The sequence below is a fragment of the Kogia breviceps genome, chromosome 3 (assembly GCF_026419965.1).
Source record: "Kogia breviceps isolate mKogBre1 chromosome 3, mKogBre1 haplotype 1, whole genome shotgun sequence".
NCBI classification, from domain to species: Eukaryota; Metazoa; Chordata; class Mammalia; order Artiodactyla; family Physeteridae; genus Kogia; species Kogia breviceps.
This window is the reverse complement of record NC_081312.1, coordinates 35,053,903-35,067,840: the sequence shown is the minus strand read 5'-3', so window position 1 is coordinate 35,067,840 and position 13,938 is coordinate 35,053,903. Positions and strand designations below refer to the sequence as shown.

Here is a 13,938-nt window from a genome sequence, read left to right as displayed (position 1 = left end):
AAAAGTAAATAAATAAAACATGCTAAACTAAAAAAAGGACAAAAAGAAAAACCTATGTCAGTATCAAGCATTGTCAGGATAGACAGCAGTACTCCTGCTGATAGGAGTATAAGTTGGTACAGACACTATGGAATATGATTTGTTTTTATGTAGTAATGCTGTACATATATCTGCTTATTACTATGACGTATAAACTCCATATCTGGTGATATTCCCTAGAACAGTAGCTTTCACTTTTTTGATCATGAGCCATACTAAAAAATATACTTCACATTGTAATCCAGTACCCTATGCTAAACTGAACAATATATTTCTATAAACCTATGTGCAAAAGTATTCTTTTAAGTAAACTATGACTGACATATACTCCAACATGGATGAACCTCGAAAACAAAAGAAGCCAATCTCAAAAGGCCACATGTTATATGATTCCATTTATGTGAAATGTCCAGAATATACAGATCTATTGCTCAGGACTGAGGGTTGGGAGAAAATGTGGACTGCTGATAGGTATGAGATTTTGGGGTGGGGGGATAATATAATATTCTAAAATTGTGGTCATGGTTGCACAACTCTGAAATACACTAAAAATAATTTTTTTCACTTTAACAGGTGAGTTGTATAGTATGTGAATTACATCTCCATAAAGGTGTTACAAAAATAAGTAAGGGAATTATTTTTAAATTCAGGAAAATAGTTATCTGAGGAAAAATGGGACTTGAGATCAGGATAAGGCACACGGAGTCTTTGAAGATATAAGTCTGTTTCTTAACCTAGATTGTAGGTACATAGGTAGGTTTTTTTCATTATTGTCTACATTTTATACATATATTACAAACTGTATGTATTTAATACTTAATAAAAATTTCTTTTTAGGGGAAACAAAATTGTATTTTTCATATTATTTTATATCCATGCCTATTGTGATCAAGTTAACACGGAATATCAAAATTCTGGTATTAATCTAGACTAGGACTTAGTTTTCATCCAAGTATGTCCCATTTTAAAACATTATTCTTTATGTAATTTACAAATATATATATATTTTAGGATTAAAAGGTTACTGTCTCATTATAGTCTCTGTAAGTCACGAAAACTTAAGACTGTAAGTCATTTAAAAACTATAGCTTGTCTATTTTTCTTCATCAACATTGCAACCATCCTAACTCATCTCTCATATTCCAACATTCTAACTCGTTTCTTTGCACCTCTTCAATCAGTTTTCCACATTGCAGCCCAGCGACATCTTTTGAAAACACAAATATTAGTATGTTATTTCTCTGCTTAAAACTTCAGTGATATCTCATTTTTCTATGAATAAAGACTGAATTCTTTAAGATTACTTTCCAGGACCTATGTAAGTTGTCTCTGCTGTCTATTTAGCAGCATCTCCCACTGTCTTAATTTGGTCTGCTATAACAAAGAACCAGAGACTGGGTGGCTTATAAACAACAGAAATTTGTTTCTTACAGTTCTGGAGGCTAGAAGTCTGAGAATAGGGGGCCCAGCATGGTCAGATTCTGATGAGAACCCTCTTCCAGGTTGTACACTACTGAGGATACAGAAAAGAACTCACATAGTGACAGGTGGGGTGCTCTATAGCTCACTTTGGAGTCTCTTCTTTAAGAGCACTAAATCACATTCATGAGGGCTCTACCCTCATGACCTAATTACCTCCCCAAGCCCCCATCTCCTAATACCATCATATTGAGGGTTAGGATTTCAATATATGAATTTGGGAAGGATACAAACATTCACTCCATTCCACCCACCCACCCTCATTATTGTTACTACACACATCAGGTTCTGTCTCTAGCTTCCGAGTCCTTTGTTAATGCCATTTCCCCTGCCTAGAATGTTCTTCCCACTCTAACTGATAACACCTGTTCTTCAGGTAGCAGCTTAGCTTTTCCTTCCTTCTAGAAGCCTTCCCTAACCATCCCTTGCCCTCCCCCAACTAAGACTAAAAGTGCCCTTCCTGTTGTTCCTATAGCTATTAATATGCCTATAACTTAGTTAATATCTTAATACTTACTGATATTTTCCTATAAATCTGTAAACTCCCCTAGGGCAACAGTGTTTGCTTATTGCCCATGGTAAGTACTCAGTCAATATTTACTGAATGAATGAATTAATTCATTCTGATAACCATACTTTATATATTTTAGAAGGTATTTTTAAATAAGAAATTTATGTTAAATTATCCCACAATTAATCAGCAAATAGGTTCAGGGTCTTTTGTACTTGTTTTTTGGTTTTTTTCCCTTGATAGCTCTCCATTAGATGAGTTTATATGGAAATTAATGACAGTTCAGTTTGTCATTTAAATTTGTGCACTAGCCAAGTTCACCTGATTTTTAAATATTTTCTTTATTTTTTAAAAAACTACTGTTACATTACCATTTCATATTGAATGTTTCTGGCTGTTTATGCATCTTCTCATTTGATATCTTTAAAGAAGACAAAAACTAGAACATTCTTTCAAAGGAAATAAAAATCCAATGATTCTATTTTTAATTTCCTTTTTAATTTCTGAGATTTATTTTGTAAGTATAAATTCAGGCAAATATATCTCAAACTTTCATTGAGTAAAATGTTGATATTCTAACTATAGTGCTTACAGAAATAATTTATTTTCTGTATCAAATATAGAAATATCTAAACGTGAGAGCTAAAAGGCAAGTAATATCTGTCAAAGTTGGCAGTAATTTATATTTACATATAAAAAACTAGAAGGTAATATACTATTGTATACATACCTCAAAGAGGTGTTTTGTGTGTAGTGTAAAAATGCCAGTAAAACACATGACATATAACAAGCACTAGTTAAATGTTAGATGTTAAGTTTTTCACAAGTCTTCTCAATCTCATTGCCATATCATTAATAGCAAAAGAAAAAAATCAGGTGTTGCCCCCTTTCTCCCTGCAAAAAAAGAAAAGTGAAAAAACATACAAAAGGAAGTAGGATTTCTCTAGAAAAAACAAGGTACTGTATGAGATACTGAAACAGATACATCACAGAACATATACCAAGAATCATTCAACTTGTATTTAGTGTTTCTATTATCAGACTTTCTTTTCTTTATATCTTGTATTATCCCCTTTCTGTTTATTTTAGACTGTTATTCCTCAAGTAGTGCTTGATTATATTGAACAGAATCCATAATGGTCCCTGATACCTTAGGAATACGTTCTAGCTCTTTATAGTGAATTTATGACTTCCAGTGTCTAATCACAATATACTTTCTAAGAGAAAAAGGTCAGGTACTTATTAAGTATCCATTAAGTACTATACATTATGTATCCACTCTACTATACATTATATGTCAAGGATTATATTAATGCCTACAACAACTCAGATTTTGAAAACTACATTAAAGAGACTCAGTAACTAACGCAAGTTTACACTGATAATAAATAGTAGTACCAAAATTCAAGCATAGTTTTTCACAGTAGTTCTCAAGCTTTGCCATGGAGCAAAATCAACTAGAGAGCTTAGTAAGATACTAAGTGCTAGATCTCACCCCATAGTTTTTGATTCAGTAGGTCAGTCACAGTGAGGAAAGAAGCAGGGCACTGTGGAACGTTTTACCTTTCTAACAATTTACCAAATGATGCATATGTTGCTGATGCAGAGACCACACATTGCGAACTATTAATCTTTCAGACTGCAGCATCTTCCCACTGGTACTTCTTATCTCACATTACTCCTCTGAGTACAGTGTGCTCTCACTAGATGAAGGACTTAATATACCCAAAAAGTACTTGGTGCTTTTTTTGTGTCTCTGTGCTTTTATCTTGTTTTTCCCCTCCACTTAAAACTATCCTCTTTTTCTTGCCTTTCCCCCACTTTCCTACCTGTCGAAATATTTTCCTTTATAAAATCACTCAAGAGCTATCTCTTGCATAAAGACTTCGTACCCTCCCATAGAAATGTATTGCTTTTATTTTGAACTCATTGTATTTTAGGATAATTTGTGTCATCACCTACTATCTTGTAGTTGTTTATATGCTTTTGTGATCTGTATTAATATTTGTAAACTCCTTAAGGAATTGAGTTGCATTTATCCCATAATACTTACTGTAGGTCGTTTAATAAGTTTTGGAATATGCTAAGAATATGGTGCTTATGTTTTTGAAAATTATTAAGTAAAATAGTGTTTGTTAAAATACTTCATTAACCAAAAAGGTTTATATAAATGAAAAGTACTTTCTTCTTAAAATAACTCTGGACGTTCTAGAAATGAAAAACCACATCTCAAAATTAATTTTTAAACATTCAGAGAGAACAGGGAACTAACAAAGAATTTTTGTTAAGTCTGATCTCATATTTTTGGCAAAATAAAAGGCCAAAGAGATTGAGGGGGAAAAAACAGATATAATTTCTCATGGCTATATACTAAGGCTTTTAATTATATCACACATACACACGTAACACACATACAGAAATAGTGGTCTAGGTATTATAATTATTATGTACATACAGTACTTATAGAAGTTTATACCCATAGCTTTATTAACACTGCTATTTGGGTATCAACCTAGAGCAGATGAAGTATTATTAGAGACCTAACAGGCCTGGGCTTGATGACCAAAAAGTTGGAATTAAAAGTATTGACTGAATTTTAATTTGTTACTACCCTTGTGGTGGAGGGAGTTAATAAAACTTGGAACATTCTTGGAAACATCCTTGGAAAATAGTTATATTCTTGGAAAATGTATTCCACGTTTTGTAATACTTGATAAATTAAAAATGTAGATAGACCCAACATCATTCTAAGTAAGGATAAATTTATGGCCACTATACTTAGAAAAAGAAATGACATAAGCACAGTTAGAATGAACTTGCTTCATAAAATCACAAAGATCCCAGAGGCATGTATCAATCTGTACCTAAAAGACCAAACCTCAAAAAAAGACCTTAATGAAACAGAGATGAATGGTTTACCTGAAAAGAAGTTCAAAATAATGATCATAAACGTGCTTACCAATGTCAGGAGAACCATGCATGTACAAAGTAAGAATTTCAACAAAGAATATAAGAAAGTGCCAAACAAGTCACAAACCTGAAGAATACAATAACTGAACTGAAAATTCCAGTACAGAGGTTCAACAGCACTAGATAATGCAGAAGCAGGTATTGAGGAACTTGAAGACAGGGCAATGGAACTCATCCAGAAAGAGGAACAGAAAGAAAAAGAGTGAAGAGAGCTTACAGGACTTACAGGACAACATCAAGCAGAATAATATTAACATTTCTAAGAATCCCAGAGAGAAAAGAGGTAGGGACAGAAACCTCTTTAAAGGAATAATTAATGGTTGAAAATGTCCCTAACCTGGGAAACAGATATCCAGATCCAGAAAGCCCAGAGAATTTCAGTAAACATGAATCCAAAGAGACCCACCCACACAAAGACATATTACAATTACATTGTCAAAAATTATAAAGACAAGGAGGGGATCTTAAAAACAAGAAAGAAAAACAACTTTTTATATATAAGGAAACTTCCATAATACCTTCAGTAGATTCTTTAGCAGAAACTTAGCAAGCCAGAAGGGAGTGACATGTTGTATTTAAAGTGGTGAAGTGAAAAAATTGTCTATCAAGAATACTTTACCCAAGAAAGTTGTCCTTCAGGGTTAAAGGAAAGGTGAAGAATTTCCAGTCACACAAAAGCTAAAAGAGTTCAGCACCACTAGATTGGCCTTACAAGAAAAGTTAAAGGGACTTCTTTAAGCTGAAATGAAAGAGTGCTAACAGGAAAGCATATGAAAATGTAAACCTCACTGGTAAATGTAAATACATAGTTCAATTTAGAATAATCTGGGGCTTCCCTGGTGGCGCAGTGGTTGAGAGTCTGCCTGCCGATGCAGGGGACACGGGTTCATGCCCTGGTCCAGGAGGATCCCACATGCCGCAGAGCGGCTGGGCCCATGAGCCATGGCTGCTGAGCCTGCGCGTCCAGAGCCTGTGCTCCGCAACGGGAGAGGCCACAGCAGTGAGAGGCCCGTGTACCACAAAAAAAATAAAATAAAATAAAATTTTTTTAAAAAAGACAATTTAGAATAAGCTACTCTTGTAATGGTGGTGGATTGACCACTTATCTAGTGTGAAGGGTTAAAGTAGTAAAAGTAACTATAACTACAATAATTTGTTTAGTGAATACTCAAAAAGATACAGATTGCAACATCAAAAGCATTAAACATAGTGGGAAGAGTAAAAATATAGAGCTTTAGAATGTGTTTGAACTTAAGCTGTTATCAGCTTAAAATAGACAAATATCAGAGTTGTTATCAGCTTAAAATAGACATAAATCAGAGTTGTTATCAGCTTAAAATAGACTTATAAATAAAAGATGTTTTACATAAGCTTAATGGTAACCACATAGCAAAAACCTATGGTAGATACACAAAAGATAAACAAAAAGGACTCTAAGCATACTACTACCAAAAAAGTCATCAAATCACAAAGGAAGGGAGCAAGAGAAGAAGAAAGTACCAAAGGAATTATGAAACAGCAAGAAAATAGTTAACAAAATGGCAATAAGTCCATACTTATCAATAATTACTTTAAATGTAAATGAATAAATTTTCCAATCAAAATATACAGTAGCTGAATGAATTTTTTTTAAAAAAGCACCCCACTATATGTTGCCTGACTAACTTCTCACATAAAGATACATACACATTGAAAGTAAAAGGATGGAAAAAGATATTCCATGCAAATAAAAAACAAAAGAAAGCTGGGAGAGCTTTAATTGTATGAGACAAAATAAACTTAAGCAAAAGACTGTATAAGAGACAAAGAAGATCACTGTATAATAATAAAGAGATCAATCCAACCAAAGGATATAATGTTTGTAAATATTTACGCACCCAACATAGGAGCACCTATGAATCTAAAGTATATAAAGCAAGTATTAACATACCTTAAGGGGGAAATAGACAGCAAATACAATAATTGGAGATTTCAATACTCTGCTTTCATCAATGGATAGATCATCCAGACAGAAAATCAGTAAGGAAACATTGGACTTAAATGACACTTTAGATCAGATGGAAAGCAACAGAATACTCATTCTTCTCAAATGCACATAGAACATTCTCCAGAATAGATCACATGTTAAGCCACAATACAAATCTTGAAATTTAAGATTAAAATCTATCAGTCATCTTTTCTGACTACAATAGTATGAAACTAGAAATCAATTACAAGAAGAAAATTGGAAAATCCACAAATATGTGGAGATTCAACAGCATGCTACTAAACAACCAGTGGGTCAAAGGAGAAATCAAAAGAGAAATCAAAAAATATCTTGAGACACATGAAAATGGAAATACAACATACCAAAACTTATAAGATGCAGCAAAAGCAGTTCTAAGAGGGAAGTTCAGAGCAATCAATCCCTACATTAAGAAAGAAAAAAGAGCTTAAAGAAACAATAATGTTACACTCCAAAGAATTTTTAAAAAATAAAACAGAACTAAGCCTGTAGTGGAAGGAAGGAAATAACAAAAGACCAGGATTTAAAAAAATAAATAAAAATGAAATAGGGACTTTCCTGGTGGCACAGTGGTTGAGAATCTGCCTGCCAGTGCAGGGGACACAGGTTTGATCCCTGGTCCAGTAGTATCGCACACCCTATGGAGCAAGTAAGCCCATGTGCCACAACTACTGAGCCTGTACCCTAGAGCCCGCGAGCCACAAGTGCTGAGCCCACTCACCACAACTACGGAGTCCATGTGCCTAGGGCCCATGCTCTGCAACAAGAGAAGCCACTGCAATGAGAAGCCCGCACACCTCAACGAAGAGTAGCCCCCTCTCACCACAACTACAGAAAGGCCGTGCACAGTAACGAAGACCCAATACAGCCAAAAATAAATAAATAAATGTATTATTTTTTCTTAAATGACATAGAGACTGAAAAGACAACAGAAATGATCAATGAAATGAAGACCTGGTTCTTTGAAAAGATAAGCAAGATAAGCCTTTAGCTAGACTCATCAAGAAAAAAGAGGACTTAAATAAATAAAATTAGAAATGAAAGAGGAGACATTACAACTGATACTACAAAAATACAAAGAATCTACTGTGTACAAAGAGACTGCTATGTACAATTACACACCAACAAACTGGACAGCCTAGAAGATATGGAAAAATTCCCAACATCCACAAATCAGTGAGTATGGTAGAACACAGTAACAAAATGACGGATAAAAATCATATGATCATCTCCATAGACACAGAAAAAAATTTGAGAAAATTGAACATCCATTCGTGATGAGAATTCTTAGCAAAGTGGGTATAGAGGGAACATACCTCAATGTAATAAAGGCCATATGTGACAAGCCCACAACTAACATACTCAATGGTGAAAAACTGAAAACTTTTCCTCTAAGATCAGGAACAAGACATGGACAGCCACTCTTGCCACTTTTATCCAAGATAGTAATGGAAGTCCTAGCCAGAGCAATTAGAGAAGGAAAAGAAATAAGTTACCAAAATCAGAAAGGAAGAAGTAAAATGTCTCTCTTTGCAGGTGACATGATATTATATATAGTATACTCTATGGACTTTACCAAAAAAAAAAAAAAAAAAGTTAAAACTAATAAAAAAATTTAGTAAAGTTTCAGAGTACAAAATCAATATATAAAACTCAGTTACATTTCTATGCACTAATAACAAATTATCAGGAAGAGAAATTAAGAAAACAATCCCATTTACAATTGCATCAAAAAGAATAAAATACCTAGAAATAAATTTAACTAAGAAATTGAAAGACCTGTATACTGAAAACTATAAAACATTGATGAAAGAAATTCAAGAATTCATAGAGAAATGTATATATCATTCAAACATAAAGTCAAAAAGGAAACATAGTCCTTAAGTGAAACAGTGGACTTAAGATATTTATACACATCATTTCATCCAAATGCAGCAGACTACATATTCTTCTTAAATTGCACATGGAACATTTTCAAAAATATACCATATGTTGGAACACAAAAGAAGTCACAATGAATTTAAATATTGAAATCATATCAGGCATCTTTTCCACCGCCATGGCCTGATCAACTATCAATACAAGAAGAAAGCTGGAAAAATCACAAATATGTGGAGACTAAACAACATGCTACTGAACAACTATTGGGTCAATGAAGAAATCAAAAGGAGAAATCAAAAAATACCTGAACAGGGCTTCCCTGGTGGAGCAGTGGTTGAGAGCCCGCCTGCCGATGCATGGGACACGGGTTCGTGCCCTGGTCTGGGAAGATCCCACGTGCTGCGGAGCGGCTGGGCCCGTGAGCCATGGCCGCTGAGCCTGCGCGTCCGGAGCCTGTGCTCCGCAACGGGAGAGGCCACAGCAGTGAGAGGCCCACGTACCGCAAAAAAAAAAAAAAAAAACCTGAACACAAATAAAATGAAAATACAACATATCAAAATCTATGGGATGTAGCAAAAGCAGTACTTAGAGGAATGTTTATAGCAATAAGGCCTACCTTAAGAAACAAGAAATATCTCAAATAAACAGTCTAACATTACACCTAAAGGAACTAGGGGGGGAAAAGAACAAAGTCTAAAATCAATATAAGGAAGAAAATAAAAATCAGAGCAGAAATAAATGAAATAGAGACTAAAAAAGGCAATGGAAAAAAAGTCAATGAAACTGGTTCTTTAAAGAGATAAAGAAAATTGACAAACCTTTAGCTAGACACACTAAGAAAAAAGAGAAGGTGTAGATACATAAAATCAGAAACAAGGAAACATTACAGCCACTATCACAGAAATACAAAGGATTATCAAAGAATACTGTGAACAGCTCTGCATCAAAAAATTGGACAACCTAGAAGAACTGGATCAATTCTTAGAATCACACATTCTTCCAAGACTGAATCCACGTGAAATAGAAAATCTGAATAGATCAATCACTAGTAGGGAGATGGAAACAGTAATCAAAAACCTCCTAAGAAACACATCCAGGACCAGACAACTTAATTGCTGAATTCTACCAAACATTTAAAGACAATACCAATTCTTCTCAAATGCTTCCAAAAACTAGAAGAGAAGGGAACACTTCATAACTCTTTTTATGAGGCCAACATTACCCTAATACCAAAACCAGACAAGAACAACATACAAAAAAGATAATTACAGGCCAGTATGTCTGACAAACATAGATGTAAACATTCTCAACAAAACATTAGCAAACTGAATATAGAAATACACTAAAAGGGGCTTCCCTGGTGGCGCAGTGGTTGAGAATCCGCCTGCCGATGCAGGAGACACGGGTTCGTGCCCTGGTCCGGGAAGATCCCACATGCCGCGGAGCAACTAAGCCCGTGAGCCATGGCCGCTGGGCCTGCGTGTCCGGAGCCTGTGCTCCGCAACGGGAGAGGCCACAACAGTGAGAGGCCCGCATACCGCAAAAAAAAAAAAAAAAAAAAAAAAAAGAAATACACTAAAAGGATCATACACCATGATCAAGTGGGCTTTATTCCAGGGATGTAAGGATGGTTCAGTATCCACAAATCAATCAACATGATACAACACATTAACAAAAATGAAGGACAAAAATCATGATTATATCAATAGATGCCCAAGAAACAGCATATGACAAGAGTCAACACCCATTTATGATTTTAAAAGAAAAAACTCAATAAAATGAAGGAGCATACATCAACATAATAAAAGCCCTATGTGACAAACCCACAGCTAACATCATACTGAATGGTGAAAAACTGAAAATTTTTTCTCTTAAGATTTGGAACAAGAGAAGGATACCCACTCTTGCCACCTTGCCACTCTTACTCAACATAGTACTGAAGTCCTAGCTAGAACAATTAGGTAAGAAAAAGAAATCCAGATTGGAAAGGAAGAAGTAAAACTGTCACTATTTGTGGGTAACATGATTTTATATATAGAAAACCCTAAAGATTCCACAGAAAAACTATTAAAAATAATAAATGAATGCAGTAAAGTTGTAGGATACAAAATCAGCATACAGAAATCTGTTGCATTTCTGTACACTAAGAATGAACTAGCATAAAGAGAAATTAAGGAAACATTTCCTTTTACAATCACAACAGAAAGAATAAAATACTTAGTAGTAAATTAATCCAAAGAAGTGAAAACTATAAGACATTGTTGAAAGAAATTGAATAAGACACAAAGAAATGGAAAGATAGTCCATGCTCATGTTAAAAAAATTAACATTGTTAAAATATCCACATTACCTGAAGCAACCTATGGATTCAGTGAAATCCCCATCAAAATACCAATGACATTTTTGATAGAAATAGCACAAAAAATCCTACAATTTGTATAGAACTGCAGAAGACTTGGATAGCCAAAGCAATCTTGAGGAAAAATGATCAAAGCAGAGGTATTACACTCCCTGATTTCAAATTATACTACAAAACTATAATAATCAAAACCACATGGTATTGGCAGAAAAACAGACATAAATCAATGGAACACAATTGAGAGCCCAGAAATAAACCCATACATTTATGGACAATTAATTTACAACAAAGGAGCAAAGAACATACAATGGAGAAAGGACAGTTTCTTCAATACATTGTGTTGGGAAAACTGGATAGCACATGCAGAAGAATGAAACTAGACCCTATCTTACACCATACATAAAAATTAACTCAAAATGGATTAAAGACTTGAATGTAAAACCAGAAACCATAGAACTCCTAGAAGGAAACATAGGCAGTATACTTTTCACATCAGTCTTAGTAGTCTCTTTCTGGATATGTATCCTCAGGCAAAGGAAACAAAAGCAAAATTAAACAAATGGGACTACATCAAACTAAAACATTCTACACAGCAAAAGAAACCATCAACAAAATGAAAAGAAACCCTACCAAATGGCAGAAGATATTTGCAAATCATGTATCCATAAGTGGTTAATATTCAATATTTATAAACAACAATTTTTTTTTTTTTTTTTTTTTTGTGGTATGCGGGCCTCTCACTGTTGTGGCCTCTCCCGTTGCGGGGCACAGGCTCCGGATGCGCAGGCTCAGCGGCCATGGCTCACGGGCCCAGCCGCTCCGCGGCATGTGGGATCTTCCCGGACCGGGGCACGAACCCGTATCCCCTGCATCGGCAGGCGGACTCTCAACCACTGCGCCACCAGGGAAGCCCGAAACAACAATTTTTTTAAATTAAAAAATGGGCAAAGGATCTGTATTTTTCAGACATATTTTCAAAGAAGACACAGATGGCCAACAGGCACATCAGAAGATGTTCAACATCACTAATTCAGGAAATGGAACTCAAAACCACAATGAGATATCCCCTCACACCCATTAGAATGGCTGTTATTGAAAACAATGACAAGTGTTGGAGAGGAGATGCAGAAAAGGGAACCCTCATACACTGTTCATGGCAGTGTAAGTTAGTGCAGCCACTGTGGAAGACAGTATGGAGGTTCCTAAATACATTAAAAATAGAACTGTCATATGATCCAGCAATTCGACCTTTGGATATTTATCCAAAGCAAACAGAATCCCTATCTCAAAAAGATATCTACACCTCCATCTTTACTGCAGCATTATTTACAATAGCCAGGACATGGAAACAAACTAAGTATCCATTGATGGATAAATGGATAAAGGAAATGAGGTATATATATATATATATGCTATAGAACGTTATTCAGTCATAAAAATAAGAAAATCTTGCTACTTGTGACAACATGAATGGACTTTGAGTCCATTGTGCTAAGTGAAATAGGTCAGAGAAAGACAAATACTATATGATCTCACTTAATTATGCAATCTAAAAATAATCAACTCATAGATACAGAGAACAGATTGGTGGTTGCCAGAGGCAGGGGTTGGTGAGTGGGTAAAATGCATGAAGGTGGTTGAAAGGCACAAATTTCCACATATAAATCCTGGGGATGTAATATACAGCATGTTGATTATAGTTAATAATATTGTATTGTATAGTTGAAAGTTTCTAAGAGTTCTCATCACAAGAAAAAAATTGTACTATGTGTGGTGATGGATATTAACTTATTGTGATAATCATTTCACAAAATATACACATATCAAATCATTATGTTGTATACCTAAAACTAATACAATGTTATTTGTCAACTATATCTCAATTAAAAAGAAAAGCGTATGGAAAGTTTTAACTAGCTATAAACACTGTGAATAGGACAAGAAAAAATAAAATAAAAGACAATTTTAGGTTATTTCAAAGAGTTAAAGTAATTAAAGAAGAAAATCAGAAGTTTTAGGAAAAGATTCTTATGTGACTTACAATCTAAGTTGTGAAATTTTAGAAATAGACTAATCTAATCTAGTCCTTTTGTTTTCAAATGATGGAAATGATATCATTACCAGGTCAAAGTAACACAGCCAATTATTGGAAGAGCATGATTTGAACTCTCATGAAGTCTAGGCCTTCAACTCTTTATTCCAGTTTTCCATGCTTTTCCACTGTTTATGTTTCTTATCTGACCACTTGGTTTAAAAGTGGCCTGAAAATTTGAAATGATCTCTGAAAGACCTTTCTACTTTAAATTGACACTGTTTATCAGTGAATCAGTTAACAGCTGAGCTCTCTAAGTTGTCCCCACTGCTATTAATTTATGAGAGACCTGTCTTACTTTAAAACTTATAGACTTCTTGAGAAGCAAGAGTTTAAACATCTCACTCAACTCATGAATGCCTTATGTGTTAGACTTTTGAACATAGATATTACTATACTAGTCATTTTTAATATGCTATCTCATTGAATTCTTGGAACTGTAAGAGATATGAAAAAGTTGAAGTTAGAGGAAGAAGATAATTTGGCCAGTATTTCTTTAAAGTCGCTAATTTATTCTGATTTCATGTTCAGCTCATTTTTCAAATCCCCTGCACTAACCATTATTATGAAAACCTCAGCCAGAGTGAGTGCCCAATTTATAT

At 34.5% G+C, this 13,938-nt stretch overlaps 1 protein-coding gene across 13 annotated transcripts in view; it reads left to right on the top strand.

Annotated features, from left to right (window-relative positions):
• The window catches only part of GPHN (gephyrin), a 640,157-nt gene that overhangs the window by 342,990 nt on the left and 283,229 nt on the right, over positions 1–13,938 (top strand). The gene's annotated exons all lie outside the window — the stretch shown is intronic.